We start from the raw sequence: 15,154 nt of genomic DNA on the forward strand, positions 1-15,154 counted from the left end.
CCTTTTAAAATCAGTCTTCAGGCCAATTTTGCAGACCAAAAAAGTGGGGATAAGCATTTGAACTTATTTTGATGCTCATGTAAAATAAAAACTTTGTACATTTTGTGTGTGTTTCACTCATCGCTAAAGGCAAGTGAACACCAAGTGAACCCCCCCTTTCTCCAAACCATGTGTCCTTAATTTTCTTGATAGTTACAAACTATTTTCAAAGAATGTTTCAGCAACAAAGGCTACTCAATGGTAGAAAGCTGAGAACAAATGTCATGCAATGCATTTTTTTTTCAAGTGAGCTTTGGTCTTCATCAAGGACTGACAAATATTGGCATTATATGTCACTAAGGAGTAAAAAAGATCATGCACTGACCTTCAAAAATCCTCACAATATGTACATTATGTTGATGTGCCCTTTGTTTTGTCTCTCTTCGTTTGCTTTGGCGGCTTCAGCTGTTTGGTCTAAAGCAAGGTTGTTTCACCAAGTTTTAACTGCATCTTTTAACCATGGACTCGGCTGCAGACTAAAAGACCTTATGTATTGTCCCCAACTCTTTATTTTCTGAATATTGAGACATCCTTGAAATTCTGAGCCCACGCAAAGTGTAACTAGCAATGGGCCATCCACAAACGTTCTGCAGACTCAGTTTGGAAAAGCAACCTAATCTTTGGGGGTATACCTGAAGTTTCCCCAGTCTTATCTGAATTGCTCTGGTCTGGAAATCAGTCTGAGAGTCTCATGAGAACAGCCTTTCTCACAACTCTTCTGGAAACTGTCAAAATAACCACCAGAGCTGTTAATGCACAGGGCACGATGTGAAAAGCTCATGCTGTTCAGAAGGGTTGCCAGGATCATGGTTTTTAAAGGGTGTGAGTAACTTTCTTGAGTCACTCTTCTCAGTCAGATGCGCTTTTGCATCTATCCATAGCTTTTGGAGGTGACTTCCAAAAGACAGTAATTTTCAGAGTAGCAGCCGTGTTAGTCTGTATTCGCAAAAAGAAAAGGAGGACTTGTGGCATCTTTGAGTCTAACCAATTTCTTTGAGCATAAGCTTTCATGAGCTACAGCTCACTTCATCGGACGCATGAGAGGAAAAGATCATTCAGAAACATTTTGGGGCTGGCAAGAGTGGCAACAAAATATAGAACTGCAACTCCATCAGCTAACAAAACACTAGGTTGTAACTAGGTGCAGTGTAAGAGATCCCGTAGCCAGTAAAAGTAGGCATTTAAAATGAAGACTCTGAATCGCTCATTCATAGCACCTTTAAAAGTAGCCTCATGTTACACTTTGGCATCATGGCATATCATTTACTAGCCTTATAGGACTACAGTTATACCAACTCTATTGTGTGGCAGCGAAAGCCTGAAGTGCACTGTATTGACATTTTCAATTCCTGTCGTCCTCATCAGCTGCTCCATATTAAGTGGCAGGACAAGATCAGCAATGAAGATATTTGTGTACAAACCCACCAACCAACTCCATCAGCACTAGTTTGGTTTTGGTGGTTTTCTTGGTATGGACATATTATTAGGCTGGAAGACTAATGGATTACAAAGCATGTTTACCAAGCAATGCTACTACACCGTTGGTGACCACACGGGTACCAAAAGCTTCGCCGGCATGCTAGGATTGCCAGTGATGGACACAGACTGAACATCCAGCCATATCATTCTAAAGACCTAGCTAGAGATCAGTCTGGGTAGTGCTCGATCTGCAAGAAGGCTACATCACATTGAGATTTACCTTGATGAAAGTTACTTACGTGATTATAAAACTTAATGGGTCAGGTACTCTACTGCCACGAGCTATGCTAATTTACACCAGCTGAGGATCTGGCTTAATATTTCTTTTGCGTTTAGACAGCTCTAAAAATATCTTACTAAACTTTAACTAGCTTTTAAAATGTTAAACTTATGCAGTGAAAACTCTATAGATTCATTTTTACCTCGCTGTGGTTAGTTAAAGAAGCTTATGTCAAATGACAATCCTAGGTAGCATGTACATCATCAGTATGTTACAGCTTAGTAGAAAAAAATCTGCTTTTCACTTTCCAAAATTGTAATAGGAAAACTGAAAAAGAGAGAGAGACCTGTGAGTCAATGTTACAGTCACTTTAAGAATTTCAGTCATTTTCATGAAACTGAACATTAGTTGTCAATCAGAGCGGGAAAAACTTCCTTTCCTTTATGGCAAAAACTCCTCTGGGGGAAAAATATATATTTTTAAAGTCATTTAAATATTGTATGGTTATAGAAGATCTCTGGTTCAAGGATCTGGAAGTACTTAACAAATATTAAATGACTATGTGTGGGAATTTCAAAAGGGCTCCATGTTGGCCTCACTCTGCTCCTGCTAATCAATGATGACATTCCATGTTAAGCTTCCCCAGTCCACTAGGAGGCAGACATTATGGCACCCACTTTGAGGAGAGAAGCAGAGGGGGAGAATGACTCATCTGGAATTCCTCTTGAATAAACATTCAGCAAAATAGAATGCAGAATTGAAAGGAGCACTAGATCAGAGACGGGCTGAGCAGTGGTAATAGTTATGCAGCGTTTTTCTCCCAATATTTACTTATTTTTTCAAAAATTTAATATATTTTAAGGCCACACATTATATATATATAAAATAAATAAAATCTTCTCAGGTAGCTATGAAGAACCTAAGCCAATTTACCAGTATATACTATACTGCCTCTTTATTTCTCCCAAAAAAGATGGTCCAGTGGTCTAAGAGTCTTGGGTTAAATTTCCCTATGAGGGTGGTGAAGCACTGGAATAGGTTACCTTGGGAGGTGGTGGAATCTCCTTCCTTAGAGGTTTTTAAGGCTTGGTTTGACAAAGCCCCAGCTGGGATGATTTAGTTGGTGTTGGTCCTGCACTGAGCAGGGGGTTGGACTAGATGACCTCCTGAGGTCTCTTCCAACCCTAATGTTCTCTGATTCTATGATTCCTGCTCTATCCCAAACTTCCTTTTTGGTTTTTTGGGGTGTCAGTCTCTCTGGGCCTGAGCTCCTCATCAGTAAAATGGAGATGTCTACTCCACAGGAACATTATAAGAACAAACACATTAAAGATTGTGAGATACTCAGATACTACAATAATGGTGGTTATATAAGTATCACAGATAGATTCCTATAATTTATGCTCTATTTTTCTAATTTAAAACAAATATATAACATTCATCTTGGTACATAAGTTCTTGACAACCGTTGTATTGACAAAGTATTGCAATAATACACTGTCGAAGCAACAGTTGTCCTACATATTACAAAAAAAGTGCCAAAAGAGCAATGCTATTCTTTCAACATATTGTTGAAATGCATTGTCAGAGGTACAATTTCAGAGGAAAAGAGATTGGGCTAGGGTAGCATGTTTCTGAGATTAGGAGAACTCAAAGAGTGACAGTCATTATTATTTGTTTGTTTTTATTTATTGTGTGGAGACTACATCCTCAGTCTTGCACAAGTCTAGTATTTGCTAAGAGATTTTTATGACACTTAAAAGTTATATACTGCAAAAGTTTCTTTTAAACACAAGAGAGACACATTTTGAAAATGTACTGCCAAACCCAGAGCTGTTACATTTTTCACATTTTGAAATGTGAAAAAAGGAGGAAAAAACATTTAAAAATTAATGAACTTTTCCTTTATTTTCAGCCAGTTCTAGCCATATTGCACCCATCCCACACAAGAACGCTTTGAGAAAGCGGACAGTGTGTAGTGTCACCAACTCACGTGATTTTATGGTATGTCTTGCTATATTTGGTGCTTTCCTTAAACTCCAGCTCCCTGGAGTCAGGTTATTTCAGGGCAATCACCATTCATTTTTTTAAAGGAAGTTTCTAGCCCTCATTGTTGTGTTTATTGACAAGATGTTGTGACTGGACCTGTCAGGCCATTTCTGGTCCCTACTGGAACAGGCATCAGCCCCCTGACTCTCCCCTCCCAAGGAAAATCTATTCACACTGGGAGACCAACAAGACAGTCCTCCAAAGGACTAGAAGGGCCAGGAGGAAATACTGTCCAATCGCAAACCAGCAGGCCAATTAAAAAGGCATGCCTGCTTTTGCTCAGGGGTAGAGTTGAGTGTGACTGGGACCAGAGAAGGAGTACCTCAGGACTAACCCAGGCCAGGGACTTGCCCTAAGCACTGCAAACTCAGTGCTTGCATTTTGAAGGGTTTTCCCATTTGTCTAAAGGAGCAGACAGCTGAATCCTGAGTTGCTATTTTTGTTACTTGATTGTTTAGAGAACGATGCCAAACTTATGGCACAGGCTGTCCTGCCCCAAGGAAGTGGTCAAACCTTGCAGAATAAGGTGGGGAGTGGCTGCAATACCACAGGTGGCCCTGGAGGGGGCTCTGCAGAGCAGCACTGCGTCCCACAGATACGCAAACGGAACACTGACGTGTACACGTAAATATGCAGTGGCAGCTTCTAGCTCACATTTTCAGGGGTGGCAGGTTTGTAGAAATTTTGGTGGTGCCCAGGTCCTGCCCCCCACCTGCCCAAGGCTCTGGGAGGGAGTTTGGGGGTGGGAAGGGGTGCGGAGGGAGGGGGTGCAGGTTCTTGGAGGGAGTTTGGGGATGGGAAGGGGTGCAGAGAGAGGGGGTGCAGGGGTACCTACACACCTACCCCTGTGTAGTATTAACTGCAGAAAGTTTCCCTGGTTTATTGAATGGCCAGACAGAGTCTGGGCTGACTCAACACTGCCTGGGATAACAGAGTTTTCCCAGCATATATATTTTACAGGGTTGACATTTACTCCTGCTATTTCAGGGCTGATTTTTTTTCTTTCCTTACATTCTTCCATCTAATCTTTTCTGTAGCCAGCAATCCCATGGCAATGTCAGCACCTGCCATTTCCATAATGCAACTACTTGAAGCGTCTTGATTCTTCGCTGTCACTTCATTTCATAGCTCACTCTTCAAACTTCATAGCAAAGTTCTTCAGAATTTGTCAAAACCTTCCACAAAGTGGCTTGTGCCAGCTATAAAATTAATATGTGTGGGGCACGAGTTTCTACCAAAAAGCACAAGAAGTCATCCCACACTATTATTACTTATATTATAGGACAGGGGTGGGCAAACTGCACGCAGGGCCATGAATGTAGGGCTGGGGCAGCAGGTTGGGGTGCGGGAGGGAATGTGGGGCGTGGGAGGGGGTGCGGTGTGCAGGAAGGGGCTCGGCAGGGGGTTGGGGTGCAGGAGAGGTGCGGCAGGGGGCTCAAGGCAGGAGGTTAGGGTGCTCAGGGCAGGGGGTTGGAGTGCGGGGTGCAGGAGGGGTTCAGGGTGCGGGCTCCGGCCCGGCGCCACTTACCTCGAGCTGCTCCGGGGTGGCAGTGGCGCACAGCAGGGCTAAGGCAGGCTCCCTGCCTGCCCTGGCCCCATGCCACTCCCGAAAGTGGCCAGCGTGTCAGGCAGTGGCTCCTGGGGATGGGGTGGGGTGGGGTGGGGCAGGTGGCTCCACTGCACGATGTCCTCGCACGTGGGTACTACCCTCGAAGCTCCCACTGGCCACAATTCTCTGTTCCCAGCCAATGGGAGTGGCGGGGGGCAGTGTCTGCAGGCGAGGGCAGCGCACAGAGCCCTCTGTCCCTCCCTTCCCCCAGGGGCCACAGGGACGTGGTGCCGGCCGCTTCCAGGAGCAGCGTGGGGACGGGGGGCTGGCAATCCCGTGGGCCAAATTGAAAGCCCTGAGGGGCCAGATCCGGTCCGCGGGCTGTAGTTTGCCCTCCCCTGTTATAGTAGTACCTCACGGCCCCAATTGAAATCAAGGGTCCATTGTGTTAAGTGCTGTACAAACAACTAATATGGTCTGGTCTACACACAGATTTTCTATTGATACTATGTTGGTTGGGGGTGGTGATTTTTTTTTTACCAATAGTACTAGAGTGGATGGTTTGGATCACTTGATGATTACCTCTTCTATTCGTTCCCTCTGGGGCACCTGGAATTGGCCACTGTCAGAAGAGAGGATACTGGGCTAGATGGACCCTTGGTCTGACCCAGCATGGCCATTCTTATGTTCTTATGACACAGTTATACTGGTATAGCTTCCTGTATGGGAACAAGCTATATCGGTATAAATGTGATTATATCATTATAACTGTGTCCATTTTACAGGGAAGATTCTCAAAGAGGTACAACTTTCTAGTATAGAAAAGGCCTAAGAAACAGACTCTTCCCCAAAGAGTTTACAATCTAAATACACAAGATAGGCAAGGGGTAGGAGAAAGGAAGTAGCAATATCCCCATCTTTCAGATGGCAAACTAAAGCACTTGAGATTAAGTGACTTGTCCAAAGAAGTTTTTGGCAGCACTGGAAATTGAATCTGTATTTTTTGAGTCCTAAAGCCAGTAATTTAATCTCAAGACCATCCTTCTTTCTGTACCATTTCATGTTAATACTACTCCTGATAGAACACAACTTCTGAAAAGGTGGCATTTTCATCATTAGTTGCACCTGATATTCATACTCTGTGAGCTGAAGATTGTTGTGTCAATAGGAATAAATGTTGTGTTCCCAGAACCAGCGCCAGGTTCTCTCAAATGTCTCTGCCATTTGTCTCCATGGCTCCCCATGAGCTGCAAACTCATAGACACCATTTGGGGACTAAATAGGAGAAGTCTGCCCATAAACAGTCTCATTATCTCACCAGAAAAATGTATAATCAAAGCTGTGTATATGATCAGAAAAGTAGTATTAAGGAAACATCCTCTTTGAATATGTTTGTGCCACCGCCCTCTTACTTTCTAGCTTGTTCATGCTGCCTTGGTCGTTGAATGTCAGTCCAGTCTGTTTTGCTTTTAGAGCAGAGGTGGGCAAACTATGGCCCGCGGGCCACATCGTGCCCACAGGACTGTCCTGCCCGGCCCCTGAGCTCCTGGCTCAGGCGGCTAGTCTGGCCCCTCCCCTGCTGTCCCCTCTCCCCCGCAGCCACACTGCTGCACGGGCAGCGCTCTGGGTGGCGGGGCTGGGTGCTCCTGCAGGGCAGCGCGGCAGCGTGTCTGGTTCCGGCCGGGCGGAGCGGCTCCCAGACATGCTGCTCTGAGCGGCATGGTAAGGGGGTCGGGGCCAAGGGGTTGGATAAGGTGCGGGGGATCCCGGGGGGCAGTCAGGGACAGGGAGCAGGTTGGGAGTTAGATGGGAGGGTCCTGGGGGGTGGTTAGGGGTGGGGGGGTCCAGGAGTGGGGGAGGTGTTAGATGGGGCAGGAGGTCCCGGGAGGGGGTGGTCAGGGGACAAGAAGTGTGTGTGAGGGGGGGTTGGATGGTGGTGGGTTCTGAGGGGGGCAGTTAGGTGGCGGGAAGTGGGAGGGGGTAGACAGGGGCCAGGGGCCAGGCTGTTTGGGGAGGCACAGCCTTCCGTACCCGGCCCTCCATACAGTTTCACATCTCGATGTGGCCCTCAGGCCAAAAAGTTTGCCCACCCCTGTTTTAGCATATTGATTAAAGCTTTTGATTGTCCAAACCACAATTCTGGGCCTACTGTAAATTCCATTCCTTCTCTCTCTTCCCTTAGTATTTATATGTGTCTGAGCCACACTGTAAAGATGAGCAGGAGCAAAGACCAAGAGAGTGAATGGGGCATATCAGAGGTGAGAAGACTCAGAAGATCAGTAGCGCATTTTAGAGTCCTGTCTCTTTCCTTTTTCTCTGTACAGGAAAGGATTTGGGGGTTTTAATCAAGAAATCAGAGTGATTCAATGGAATCCCCACCTCAGGTGAGATAATTGCCTGCTCAGACTGAGATGTTTTAAGCACACAAGATTGTCTGTCAGAGAGAGATAAGATTGATTCAATACTGGGCAATGTCCCTGGATTGGAAGAGGGTCTTTAATGACCTTACTTAATATTGCACAGTCTCCAGTCTTCCCTCTGGGTGGGAGGGAATACAGAGCTGGTGGCAGCTAGGTTTACTGGTGTATTACTTCCCCTGCCTCTCCTACCTTTTCTCTCACTTCCTAAGGTCTTGCCTGTTGTATCTCTACATCCAGGGTGTGCTATTAAGCTCTCTCTCTCTCCACTCTTCCTACCTCCAGGCTCTCTTGACTCACTCTGTTTACATACAGTGCCTATCATTTCTTTTTAATCTGCTTGCAGGCCAGAACCCCATAGCTCCTCCTCTGCCTGTTTCAAAGCATTTGTCTTCTAGGACTCCATCTTTCTGCCTTTAGGGACTTGTCCCCATCTACCAATTTCTTTAGTTGACTCACCTCCTGCTCCAACCTTCTTCTCTGTAGACCCTCTCTCTTCTCCCAGACTCTTTCTATTCACTCTCTCCCCTCATACAAACACACACACTCTCTAAAGACTCCTTCCCCCCAACCCCTTCTATTCCTCATATCAAAACTCTAACTTGTCTCAAGATACCTATCCATTCTCTGTGGATGCTTCTCTGTGGACCTGAGGAGAGGTAGAGCCAGCATATGCCACTAAAACACCCTGAATAAAGAAGCTGCCCCAAAGCCAATTTAAAATACCTTTAGTTCCTGAAGTTCAAACCATTTTGAAACAGATGAGTTCTTTCATGAACTTTGAACAGGCTCAACACTGGAGACCTACATATCCCCTTTGTCTCTATGGCAGGCAAGCTTCAGCACTTTCCCTGCCATTTGAATTCTAATCTGTGGGGAACTAACCTCTTTAGATTAGATGCAAAATATAGCTCATTCTGAGAAACCAAACAATACACAGATAGACGCACAAAGCCCTGAAGAACTGAGCTGAGATCAAAATGCTTGTTACTTTGAGATTCTCTGGTGAACTTGAATCCAACTCTTGAAGGTGAAATCCATCTTCTGAGTCCACAGAGTCTTCTGTTTCCCTGGAACTTCTTTCAATGTCTATAAAGATTTCTGCTCTTAACCTTTCTTGTGTTATAAAAAGCACAGCCATGTTCCTCATAACTATTTGATGTCTTATATAAAAACCTTTCTAAAAAAATCCCACGATACCATCAAAAGAAAAGTTGCCCACAGTTACCTTTAAATGCCATGCTTATTTAATATAGAAATGAATATAGAGTCACTGCTCTTTGAATCCTGTACTCCTAGACCGGCTATGGAGGCACACAACTTAAAATCTGCCACTTGTTAAAAAAAATAAATAAATTTCCCCTCATTCCACAGGGAAAATGTGTCAAGAGTAAAAGGCAGTGTGGGTGAATTTTGGCCAAAGTCCAAAAACAGTTTTAGAAAAGAAGCTTCTTTCTCCGACAGCATCCTGACATGCTTTCTTCAGTTTTGCAATGAAGTTGAAGTCTTTTCTCAGGAGAAATAAATGTGTGTGTGTGTGTGGGGGGGGGGGTGTATAAGTAAAAAAGATAGCACAAGCAATAGTAGACCCAGAAATTTCAAACACAGCCAGACCTGACATGAAGAAGGGAGGGGGAAAAAACCCTCGGAGAAGCCTTGTCAAGAAATAAGCTATTTCAAATAGTTTATCTTTGAAATACTTCAACTATCAAACCACTATTTCTTGCAATTCTAAGACTATTTTGCCTGACACTCCCAACACACATGCAGTATATAATATATACACTCTAATAAATGGTTTATTTTTGGTTTGTTCTATCATAGCATAATAATTATACAGTAGATCCAATCTTCAAAAAAATGTTGGCATTGGGTAGATCTGTCATAACACATTAGCATCCCACCGACAGCTACAAAATAAGTAGACACACTCAAAAGAGCAGATTAGGGAAGCAGGGAAAACAGCAGGGAAAAGTCTGTGGATGTCAGGTGCTGAGCTTCCTCATTTCCACTGGCTTCTGTAGGGTTCACAATTTTGCAGGAGAGCTAAGTGAAAAGTTTCTTTATATCTATTTCTCCTCCAAGGATGACAATAATAGCAACAAACAAAACAAATCAAAAACACATCATCCTTTTGTTAACACACCATTAAGGCTACACATTTATTTAGCACCTCATTATTATATGCGTTAATTTGTTTTAGGACAGGGCCAACATATTGTGCTAGGTGCTTTAAGAGATAGATCCACTCTTGAAAAGGGAATTTGGCCCTACCATAGTTTAATTATCTGGGAGTTATTGTTATTTACATAAGAACATAGGACTGGCCATACTGGGTCAAATCAATGGTTCATCTAGCCCAGGATCCGGTCTTCCAACAGGGGTCAGTGTCAGATGCTTCAGAAGGAATGAACAGAACAGGGCAATTGTCATCTAGCCCCAGTTTCTGGCAGTGAGAATTTTATGGACACCCAGAGCATGGGGTTGCATCCCTGCCCATCCTGGCTAATAGCCATTGATGGACCTGTCCTCCATGAATTTATCTAATTCTTTTTTTTTTTAACCCAGTTATACTTTTGGCCTTTACAACATCCTCTGGCACTGAGTTCAACAGATTGACTGTGCATTGTGCAAAGTACTTACGTTTCTTTCAATCCTGTTGCCTGTTAATTTTGTTTGGTGATCCCTAGTTCTTGTTTTATGTGAAGGGGTACTCTTCCTGGTTCACATTCTCCACATCATTAATTATTTTATAGACCTCTATATTATCCCTCCCTGTCATCTCTTTTCCAAGCTAAAAAGTTCCAGTCCTTTTAATCTCACCTCATATGAAAGCTGTTCCATACCCTTCATCATTTTTGGTGCTGTTCTCTGTACCTTTTTCAATTCTAATATTTTTTTAAAGTCTGGGAATGCCATGGATTTATATAGTGTCATTATGATATTTCCTCTTTTATTATCGATCCCATTTCCTAATTTTATAAATATATAGGTTCGTAACATTCCGTTAGGAACATCCTAATGAGTCCTAACATTCCATTAGCTTTTTTGACTGCTGCTGCACAATGACAAGTTGTTATCAGAGAACTGTCCATAATGACGCTGAGATCTCTTTCTTGAGTGGTAACAGCTACTTTAGACTGCATTATTTTGTACTTATAGTTGGGATTATGTTTTCCAATGTATATTACTTTGCATTTATCAACATTGAATTTCATTTGCCAATTTGTTGCCCAGCCACCCAGTTTTGTGAGATCTCTTGATAACACTTCTCAGTCAGCTTTGGACTTAACTATCTTGAGTCATTTAGTATCATCTGCAAACTTTGTCACCTCAGTTTGTCCCTTTTTCCTGATGATTTGTGAATATCTTGAACAGCAGTAGTGCCTAGAGGCCCAAATTAGGAAACGGATCCAATTGTGCAAGGTGCTAATGCATGAGTACCTTCCTCAAAGAGTTTACAGTCTGAATGGACAAGTTAAAGGGGGGGGGAGGGGAGAGATGAAATATACAAGCAGAGAGATCTGAGACATGGGTGGCAAATGGTCCTATTATTTTCACTTTTAAAATTATTTGTTTTGCTATTTTATTACATATAATAAGGGAAGGAAGATGAACCAAGTTGATAGAAAATAGTCTAATATTAACAATATCTGAAAGTTCCAACAGTGTCCTTGTGCTCAATGTCTTGCTGGCAGAGGAGAGACACTTTGCTCCCAGAAACCAACAGCACCTGAAGTTGCTTTCTCCTTCTGACCATGTGTCTTTGCAAGGGGAGGGGAAAGGGCCTTGGTACTTGGTGCACTGTGATTGGGGCAGGTAAAGTGCTGGGGAAATGTGATTTTTACCAAGTTAGAGTGTATACTGGAGACAGCATATTAACTCACTGGGTATTGGTATAAACTCACACTTGGGGATGGGTTGTTTTAATGTTACGAGAATGCACATGTAACTCATCGCTCAGTATATCTGGAAGGGAATTTTTCAACAAAAGCTTTTACATTGGACTGTGCTGGTTCATTGAAACTGAAACTTTTTTGGGGACAATGCTGTCAGGAAGGTTTCTCAGGCCCAGGGTGGAATGTCCAGTTAAAAAAAAAATAGAGAGTGAGGAATTCCCCCCACCCCCATATCCAATGGTTTGAGTACTCAACTGAGACGCAGAAAACCCATATTCAAATCTCTACTCTGCTTAATTTAGAGAAGGGTCTTGAAACTTGGTATCCCCATATCCCCTGCAAGTAACTGAACCACTGGGGTACTGGCTATTCTGGAGACAATGGTGTACAGTTTTTAGTGAAAAGATTTAAAAGGTCTCAGTTTTGTTTTGCTGCAGAATGAAAGCGAATCAGACCAATTTGTGTGGGGGCAAAAGGGAGACGGGCTCAAATCTGAATCAGAGCTTAGTGTGCAGTGTAGACATACTCTTACAGGAGCTGACTGCAGAACTAAGTCAGTTAGCTCAAGCTCCAGCAGTGTCTCACCCACACCTAGGTCTCTGGAGGTCCTGGGCTTAATTCCTGGGCCTAACCAAAATAGCAATTATCACACACGGAGTGCTATTCATCTCTTCCATGGGCCATAAATATTGCTGGGACATTTCATAGATCTGTTCTAAGGGCAGCTAAAGCTCAGGCTTTTTAAGTAATCTTTCTGAAAGCTTTTATATTGACTAACATTTACCTGGATACAAGGTCTGTGTTCAAACAGGCTATGTTAAATATTCACAATGCTAATGAGAAAATCCCACTCTCTGGGAGTCAGTGAACTTCTGTCCAATTTTACAAAGCAGAAATCATTTAAAGAGCAAAAATGTTTAAATACGGTTAATTTTACTTGCTAAAATCTCTATCTTTTTAAGGCAGATGAAAGCACCGTCCGAATATTTGTCAAGATACAGAATTTCTGCACCAGTAATTATTTAGATGGATTTAGGAATAACCAGAATAAATGCACAGACTTCTAAAGGGACACTGTCAAGAGATAAATACCCTTAAATTAAAATCAAGTTTCTTTGTCCTATTTTTTATCCTCTCTAGCATTCAATATAGAGATCACATGCAACACTTAGGAGTTTAAACCCTATTGATTGCATTTATTTCCTCTACTTGGTATGAGTATTTTTTTATAAGGCACTGGTGACTGATGCTTCTTTTGTGTGTTTTAATTGCAATTGCATCACTCTAGGGACAAATTTGACCCTAACTTCATCTATTTCCCCCCCTTTTCTGTGAGTAAAAAAAAAAAAAAGCCGGAAACACTCTCTAAACCTTCTAGTCTGCTATTATTTGTCTGCATTTTGCACTACAGCCAGGCAATTAAACTAGACCAATCTCTTTATAAATGGAAAGTGAAACTGATCATTGGTATTTTCACTTTCTGATTCTCACAAAGTAGTACAGTGATGTCAAACTCACTGGAAGGAGAGGGGTGAAATCCACTTTTAGGAATGGTCTGTGAATTGGTGTATAAATTGTGGGCACCATATTCTCCTCTACCCACAGTAGAGATTAAGGTTAAAATCTGGCCTGTGTATTGTAACTAAAGTTTAATAACTGTTATTTGTTAAGTAGTACTTTATTGTCACATTCAGTATCACTCAGTGGAAAAATATTCCTCTTGTTGGGCTGCCACTTTTCCCCCTCTTCTTTCCCCACACTCCTTTGTCTGTTCTGCTGCTTCTTCCTTGTCTTTGTATCTCTCCTTCTTTCTTTCTTTTGCATAGTTTCGCTGCAGCAATCTCCCATTCTCACCTTTGCCTCCATGTCATCCACTAAAATGATCAGCAATGAAATAGTTAATGTTGACATTCAAGTGTCATTTTTCTTGACAACCCCAATGAGGGGACAGGAGACTTTACAACTCCTAGGGCTAGTGCAGGGGTTCTCAAACTGGAGTCGGGACTCCTCCTGGGGGTTGTGAGGTTATTACAGGGGGGGTCGCAAGCTGTCAGCCTCCACCCCAAATCCCGCTTTGCCTCCAGCATTTATAATGGTGGTAAATATATTTGAAAGTGTTTTTAATTTATAAAGGGGGTTGCACTCAGAGGTTTGCTATGTGGAAGGGGTCACCAGTACAGAAGTTTGAGAATTACTGAGGTAGTGCTTCAGGTTGTCTGGAGATTCAGGAATGCAACACTGTGTTAAGTTATCCACAGTGGGCATTTTGACAATTTTCTTCATAATCATGCGGGCTAGAAACTTACTTTAAAAAAAATGTATGTGTTTGTTTAATGAAAGTTGAGATTTAGCATGATATGGTCGTTACGTAAGCCACACATGAACAACAAAGTGGCTAGATCTGGGCTATACTTAATCACTAGTATAATACTGGGGTTGGGTTTAGATTTCCTCTGGTCGGATTTGGGAATGAAAACTGCTAAATTCACGTGAACCTCTCTGATGAGGGCATTTGATGAGCTTGTACGAGGTACCTCGACCTTTTTTTGCATGAGGGTTTATTCACCCATATGGATACTTGAATCTGTTTTTTTTTAGTAACATTTAAATCATATAGCCATATTCCAGCAGTGTAGGGTGACCAGATGTCCCAATTTTATAGGGACAGTCCTGATTTTTAGGTCTTTTTCTTATATAGGCTCTTATCACTCCCCAGCCCCTGTCCCGATTTTTCATAATTGTCATAGTCTGGTCACCCTACAGCAGCGCACTTCAGTTGCATCCCCAAATACCCTTTCTAACCGCTGCTTCCCATCATTAAAGAAATCCACCAATTACCAATCCCCCAGCTCCAAAAAAACCCCCAAAAAACAAAAAAAAAACCCTCCTAAACAATCTTTGAAGTAGCTATGGAACTAAAATCTTTATTTTCATTCAACATTTCCCTTTAAAATAGTGGTTTGGTTTTAGAATCAAAAACAATGACAACAGGTTTGGTTTGCATCAAAATGTCAATTGGAAAAACATTTTTGTTTCAAAATTTCATGGGAAAACCAAAATTTGACATTGGAATTGGAATTTTTCCTGTTAAAAAAAAGTCTTTCATTTTTGACGGAACTATATTTTTGGACAGGAAAACTTTCTACAGAAAAATGTTTTGACCAGATGTGTGAACTTGTTACAAACTGAAACTAGGTAAGGAGGGCTGCATCTGAGGTGAATGTCATGGTTTCACCATGCACATCACCACCACACAACAGGATCACAAATGAGTACTGTATCCAGCTGAAAATACAAGGGCAAAGGGAGACTTTGCGAAAGCAGAACAAATAGCAATAGGACATAGAGTCTGAAGTGCTGGTGTTCCAACAGGTTAATAAAACGCAATACGGTCCAGATAAACAAGGGACTTAAACAGGTGTCTAAATTTAAGCATGCACAAAAAACTTTAAGCACATGAGAAGTTCCATTGACTTCACTGTCACTACTCACATACTTAGAG

This window comes from Lepidochelys kempii, chromosome 5 (genome assembly GCF_965140265.1).
Source record: "Lepidochelys kempii isolate rLepKem1 chromosome 5, rLepKem1.hap2, whole genome shotgun sequence".
In the NCBI taxonomy this organism is placed as follows: Eukaryota; Metazoa; Chordata; order Testudines; family Cheloniidae; genus Lepidochelys; species Lepidochelys kempii.